Source organism: Penaeus monodon, chromosome 2 (genome assembly GCF_015228065.2).
Source record: "Penaeus monodon isolate SGIC_2016 chromosome 2, NSTDA_Pmon_1, whole genome shotgun sequence".
NCBI classification, from domain to species: Eukaryota; Metazoa; Arthropoda; class Malacostraca; order Decapoda; family Penaeidae; genus Penaeus; species Penaeus monodon.
This window is the reverse complement of record NC_051387.1, coordinates 17,348,384-17,355,883: the sequence shown is the minus strand read 5'-3', so window position 1 is coordinate 17,355,883 and position 7,500 is coordinate 17,348,384.

Genomic DNA, 7,500 nt, shown 5'->3' with positions numbered 1-7,500 from the left:
CAAACATCCCCCTCCCCCCTATACCTACACGTCTCCCATTATTTTTTTCTCTCTCTCTCTCTTAAACACGCTTCGACACTTCATCACAAACACACTGTATACAAAGTGCAAGTCACAGCAAGACGCAGCAAGTCACAGCATCTACGAGGCTCCATATCCACGTAGATACACTGACGTCGGACCAAAAAGACCTCTCTCTCCGGTGACGTCACTCGAGGGGCCTGGACGATCGACGACCCACACGCCCAACATGCGCCGCCGCTTGTCCGACAGGGCTCGGGGGGGGGGGGGGGGCTGTCGATCGGGGTTGAGGAGGAAGGGGGGGGATGATGACAGGGGTTTGAGGGGCGCGGGGGGGGATGCAGGGGCATGCAAGGCTAGATGTGAAGTAATCTCTTGTTTCGGGGCAAGTGAAGGAAGGTCTCAGGATGGAATATAGGAACGTAGTCTGTAGTCTTGTCTCGCCCGAGTTATCGAAAATTTACATATTGGGAGCATATGTTTAAAGAGAAGGGGGTAATTAGAGACAGGGACAGAGGCGGCGGCAGAGGCAGATATAGTCACAGAGAGAGGGGTGGGGAGAGAGAGAGAGAGACAGAGAGAGACAGAGAGAGAGACGGAGAGAGACAGAGGGAGGTGAGAGAGAGAGAGAGGAGAGAGAGCAAGAGGAGAGAGAGAGAGAGAGAGAGAGAGGAGAGAGAGAGAGAGGAGAGAGAAGGAGAGAGAGAGAAGAGAGAGAAGAGAGAGAGAGAGAGAGAGAGAGAGAGAAGAAGAGAAAGAGAGAGAAAGAGAGAGAAAGAGAGAGAAAGAAAGAAAGAGAAAGGGGGAAGGGGAAGCAAGCGAAAGAAAGATAAGTAAGACTGAGCGAGAGTCAGGAACACGGGTCCTACACACCTCTTAATTGCTCGACTTGTTGTATGAGACTCCACAAGATGAATGGGACGGCTCTAGTGTCACATTATTACGCCAAAGAAGGGGAGGGAGGAAGGAGCGTGGTAAGGGAGGGGGAGACGAATATAGGGGGAAGAGGGAGCGCGACAAAAGGGGATGGGAGAGAGGCCAAGAGAGGGAGTGAGGGCTAAGCGGGGGGGGGGGGGGGGCTTAGGGAAATGGGGAAGGGGAGGCAGCAGGGGAAGGGAAGGAAGGGAGGGGGAAGGCAAGGGTGGTGGGGCAGGGTGGCGAAGGGGTGAAGGGGAGAAAGGTAGCGGAGAGGGAGAGAGAGAGGCGGAGGGTGGGGAGGAAGGAGGCAGAAGGGAGGAGGGAGCACGAAAGGGAGAGAGAGGGAGGCCAAAGAATTGGGGGGAGGGGGTAGGAAATAGCCTTTTACGCGTGGCCTCGGTCCTTAAACGCTGCTTTGATGGCATGCTAATCACTGCCTCTTTGTTTTATATCAATGGGGGAGGCGTTACCTGCGGTCCCGGTGACACGGGGCGCTTGGCGGGAAAAAATACGGCCGATGATTCGTGTGCGACAAGAATGGTTCTCGCTTTTACTTCGGTTCCTCTTGGTTTTATTTCCATCGATTTCTTTGTTTTTTTTTCATTCTCTCTCTCTTTTTCTTCGTTTTCGTTGTTCGTTTTCTTTTTCTTTATTTTGGTGATGATTTTGCTGTGATGATTACGAATGTTATTGATGTTATTGCTCTTGTTGGAATAACTGTATCATTATTATTACCATTATCGTTATCAATATCACATTATCGATATCAATATCATTATGAAGTTTTCATCACTATCGCCATCACCACCATCACCGCCATCGCCAACATCACCACCCAACATTATCATCGTCTTCGTCATCATCCTCAACCATCTTCATATCCATCACCTTAATTACTGCTCTGACGGCGCATATATCAGACATATCAAAAGCATGACAAAGATTAACTTTTAAAATTCCTTGAAGATGACCAAGCAAAGATCTTAGTGACGAAATCGGATGACGTTTTTTCCCCCGATTTACTCTCTCTTGCGTCGAGGGATGAGTGCCAGGTCGGGTCGCCTCCTTGGGTCGAACAGGGTCGGTTTTTAGCACTGCATGTCAGGGGAGGGAGAGGTAAGGGGGCTGGGCAGAGTGAGGGGAAGAGAGGGGAGGAAATTGAGGAGGGAAGGAAGAGGGAGGTAAGAGGGTAAGGGCGAGAGGAGAAGGAACGGGAGAAGGAGGAGGCGGAGGAGAGGAAGAGGGAAAGTTGTAAGGAAGGAGAGGGAGAGGGGAGGGGAACAGAAGAGGGGGGACGAGAGAGAAAAAGGGAAACTGAGGGAAGAGAAAGGGAAGGGGAATGAAAGAGGGAGGGTGGGGAATAGTTGTAAGGGAAAAGAGAAAGGAAGAGGGAGAGAAGGGGAGGAGTAGAGAAAAGGAGAGAATGGAAGGAAGGAAGCGAAGAGAAAAAAGGGGAAGAGAGAAAAAAAAGGAAGAGGAGTGAGAAAAAAAATTGAAGAAAAGAGAAAAAAAACGAAAAGGAGAGAGAACAAAGGAAGGAATTAAGCGAAGAGGAGAGGAGAAGAGAGAAGCAAAGGAGGGAGGAAAACAAACAAGAGGAGAAAGGAACGAGGGAGGCGGGGAAGAAAGAGGGGAGAGCGAGAGGTTTATTTAAGCCCCTACACGGTGTTAGGGACAATAACATTACGCGGAGTAATTACTGCGATAATGGTCATGTATTGGATTATTTCCCGGCCGCCATTGCCCCCCAGAGATGCACTTACGACCGGAAGTGACGCCGAGCCTGTTTGCTGGGCGACTCGTGCTGTTCATATTTCCTTGAGTGTTTTTTTTTCTCTCCTTTGAGTCTTGCTTTCTCACCTTTCTTATGCTCACTCTCAGTGTCCTCCTCCTTCCTTCCTTCCTTCTCTCTCTTCCTCCTCTCTCCACCTCCCTGCCTCCTTCCCTCCTTCTCTCTCTCTCTCTCCTTCTCTCTCTCTCTCTCTCTCTCTCTCTCTCTCTCTCTCTCTCTCTCTCTCTCTCTCTCTCTCTCTCTCTCTCTCTCTCTCTCTCTCTCTCTCTCTCTATGTGTGTGTGTGTGTGTGTGTGTGTTTATTTATTTATAAACACACACACAAACACAGCATCATCATCATCATCATTATTATGTTTATGTATATATATGTATATATATTTATTTATTTATGTTTATGTACATATACATATACATATACATATGCATATGCACATACATATACATACACATACACATAAACATACACATACACATATACATACACATACACATGCACATACACATACACATACACATATACATATACATACATACAAACATAAATGCATACATACATACATACATACATACATTCATACATACATACTACTCTCTCTCTCTCTCTCTCTCTCTCTCTCTCTCTCTCTCTCTCTCTCTCTCCTCACTCACTCTCTCTCTCTCTGTCTCTCTCTGTCTATCTATCTCTCTTTGTCTCTCTCTCTCTCTCTCTCTCTATCTCTATCTCTCTCTTTTTCCTTCCTCCCTCTTTATATTCTCTCATTGTGGCAATACTTCATTGCTGTGAAGTATTGCCATGATATCCGTGCTTGCTTTTGCTTGCCTGCAAGACTTTTAACTTCCGGTTGTCATTGGGAAGGTCGAGAGGACACAGGTGTGGTCCGGCCAGGGCGATTTCCGACTCGTTAAGCCCGTGCTTTCTGTCGTTAAGCGTGAAAGACCTGTACCCTTTTATTTACTTATTTATTTGTTTATTTTTATATATATATATATATATATATATATATATATATATATATATATATATATATATTTTTTTTTTTTTTTTTTTTTTTTTTTTTTTTTTTTTTTTTTCCTGATTCCTGTTCGTCATGTTATTATCATGTGTAACGACATAACACTACCATTAATGTTACAGCCATTGTACCACGTATCACAGCACCAGATATAGTGTAGTCTTTAAACGCTAAATAACTCTCTCTACCTCTCTCTCTCTATCTATCTATCTATCTATCTATCTCTATATATAATCTTATATATATATATAATATATATATATATCTATATATATGTGTGTGTGTGTGTGTGTGTGTGTGTGTGTGTGTGTGTGTGTGTGTGTGTGTGTGTGTGTGTGTGTGTGGTGTGTGTGTGTGTGTGTGTGTGTGTGTGTGTGTGTGTGTGTGTGTGTTTGTGTGTGTGTTTATCTCTCTCTCTCTCTCTCACTCTCTACGTCTGTCAGTCTATTTCTGTCTCTTTCTCTTTCTCTATCACATTATTATTAGTTAGTGATTATTGATTTTTTTTTTTATTATATCATTATAGTTATTATTATAATGATATTTATAATGATAATGCTAATTAGAATGATGATAATAATAATAAAAATAATTAATGATAATTATTATTATTATTATTATTATTATTATTATTATTATCATCATCATCACCATTACCATCACCATCACCATCATCATCATCACATCATCATCTCATCATCATCATCATCATCATCATCATCTCATCGCATCATCATCATCATCATCATCATCATCATCATCATCATCATCATCATCATCATCATCATCATCATTACCATTACCATTATTACTATCCCTCTTCTTCGAGGCAAGTACCCTGCATTGAAGTTAGTTTAGTTTATCCACAGATGAAGAAGGAAGGTAAGAGATGAAGGGGAAAGAAAGGGGGAGAAGAAGGGGGAGAGGGAGAAAGGGGTAGGGAGAGGAAGAAGAAGGGGGGAAGGGAGAAGGGGGGGGAGGGAGAAGAAGTGGGGGAGAGGGAGAAAGGGGGGTGGGGAGAGGAAGAAGAAGGAGGGGAGAGGGAGAAAGGGGTGGGGAGAGGTTTGAAATGAGAAAAGGGAGATCCGTAAGGGAAAATACGATTTGAGAGTGAGAGAGTGGTGCATAGCAGTAAGGGAGGGGGAAGGGAGAGGGAAGGGAGAAGGAAAGGGAGAGGGAAGGGAAAAGGAGGAAGAGAAGCGAAAGGTAGAAGGAGGGGGTGAAAAAAGGGAGAGAGGAGTACGTCTTTATTTTCGTGAAATTTCCACAGGTCCTATTATGTGTGTGTTTATAATATATAAATATATATAAATATGCATATATATATATATATATAATATATATATATATATATATTATATATATATATACATATATTATAATATATATATATAAATATATAATATATATATATATATTATATATATGCAATTCTAAATATATATATAATATATATACATATCTATAAAATATAACTACTATAATGCATATATCAACACCATATACATGTATAGAAAAAATATAACTATACTAATAGACATACTAATATATATCAACATATATATATATATATATATGCATGCATATATAAAATATACATGTATATATAATATATATATATATATATATATATATATATAGATATATATATATATATATATATAGTGTTGTGTGTGTGGTGTGTGTGTGTGTGTGTGTGTGTGTGTGTGTGTGTGTGTGTGTGTGTGTGTGTGTGTGTGTGTTGTGCGTGTATGTGTGCATGCATGTATATATGCATGTATATATATTCAGTACGAGTGTGACATTTCGCCCGGCCTGCAGCGCCCGTCCGCCGCGCCGCCGCCAGTCTCCCTCGCCCGTGGCCGCACCGCAACACGCCCCTCGCAGCTCGGACATGGGCGTCCCGCTGCGAGTAAGACAGTTCTTTCATCTTCACAAAATGGATTTCTTTCTCAGGCGGATGTCTGTGCGACTGTTTGCCTGTATGTGTGGCCGTGAGTCTGTGTGGGTTTGATTTCTTGGTTTTGTGGGCGAGCGTGGTTGGATGGGGGTGTAGGACGTGGGCGTGTTGTGTCTATATGTGTTTTTATTAAGGGAAATATAGATTGACTTGAATTCCTTTGCTCTGGTCTGGACTACTCCCATGGTTTGTTAGAAAAAACATTTTTTTTCGATGACCTTGTATGACGCGAAGCAGGGAAAACGTGGAAAATCACACACACACACACACACACACACACACACACACACACACACACACACACACACACACACACACACACACACACACACACACACACACATACACACACACGTGTGCGTGTGTTTAACGTAGAACGGCGGAGGAGCGAGGGTCCCGCGTGCCGCCCTGCTCAGCCGCCGGAATCGGATCCCCGGAAAGGGAATGGACGACCAAAGCCTCCTCCACGCGAAGGCCCCCAAAGTGGCTCTCGAAACAGAAATATTTCGAAAGCGTGCGAGAGCTCGGCAGCAGACTTCAGCTCATGTAGCGATTAGCCTCGGTTGTTTTGCAGATTTAGTCTCAGATTTGCATTGTATTTTGTGTGTGGAGTAACACCATGTATTATTCATAAAGGAACATTTTAGTTGATGGGAGAGTAAGGTCAAATGGGTTATAATCTCTTATATAATTGTATTACAGACGTTTTTTCCTTCAGTGGTCATTCGCTTGGATTAATGTTATTTTTCCATATCATCATCTATTGATTATGTAATACTAAAACCAATCTAGTTTTACTGAAGTGGCGGCCGCTCGCACGCATAGTCGAGGAGGAAAATCTGATTGACATGAATCCCAATCACCTATGCAAGGACAGACTTCTGTGACAGTGTACAGTGTCCAGAAGAACAGATAACTCTTTAAGACTCTTGGCGAGGAATTGAGCAATCCTTTTAGAATTATCATCACTGAGTCGATATGCAATGAGGCTTCAAAAAGGCTTCAAAAGCATACATGCAACATCCGGACACGTAGCTCGCTCAAATGAAACCCGGTCTCGACGCGTACGTGAGGTCGAGGGAAGCGGAGAGATCGACGTCGCGACAGACACCAGGATAGACGGCAGCAACATTACCCCGTCGTGTAGAACTGGATCCATTCTCGTGCGCCATCAATCCTCGCGATAGAGACTAAGTGCTCGAAAGGGGGTGGGGGTGAGGGGGCGAGGGGGTGAGGGGGTTGCTCCTGTCGATTATTCGGTTGACTGAACAGACCGCGTTATGTAACTGTTTCATCTGATTTGGTTGAGGTTTCGTATGTAAAGGTTTGTACTTATTAATCTTTTAAAAATGAGAATTAAAGTTACGTAAATTAACCACGAGCAAATAATTCAGAATCGTTTATGTTTTTCCTTCTGCATTAGTTTGATAGGGTTAGTATTAGTCATAAAAACATTCATTAGTGTGTTTGCGCCGATCCAGTGCGGGAGCGGTCAGTGAAACTCGCCTCCAGAGAAAGAAATCGTCGAGCTATTTGTAATAAGACTCAGTCCGTCAAACTTTTTAATGGAGCGGCTTTACTAACTTCTGCTTCTGAAATTGCCTTAAACTACGCTCGTTTCAGGCGACGAAAGTTTACGAAAGAGCTACGGGCTATTATAGTTTTCAGGACGATCCACATCGCCGGTGTTCACGTGTATGAGGAGGAAATCCGTCCGTTGCCATGTCTTAAGATCTCAGATTCTTCATATGATTAGCCCAATATTCACACAAAACACGGGACTGAATCCACAC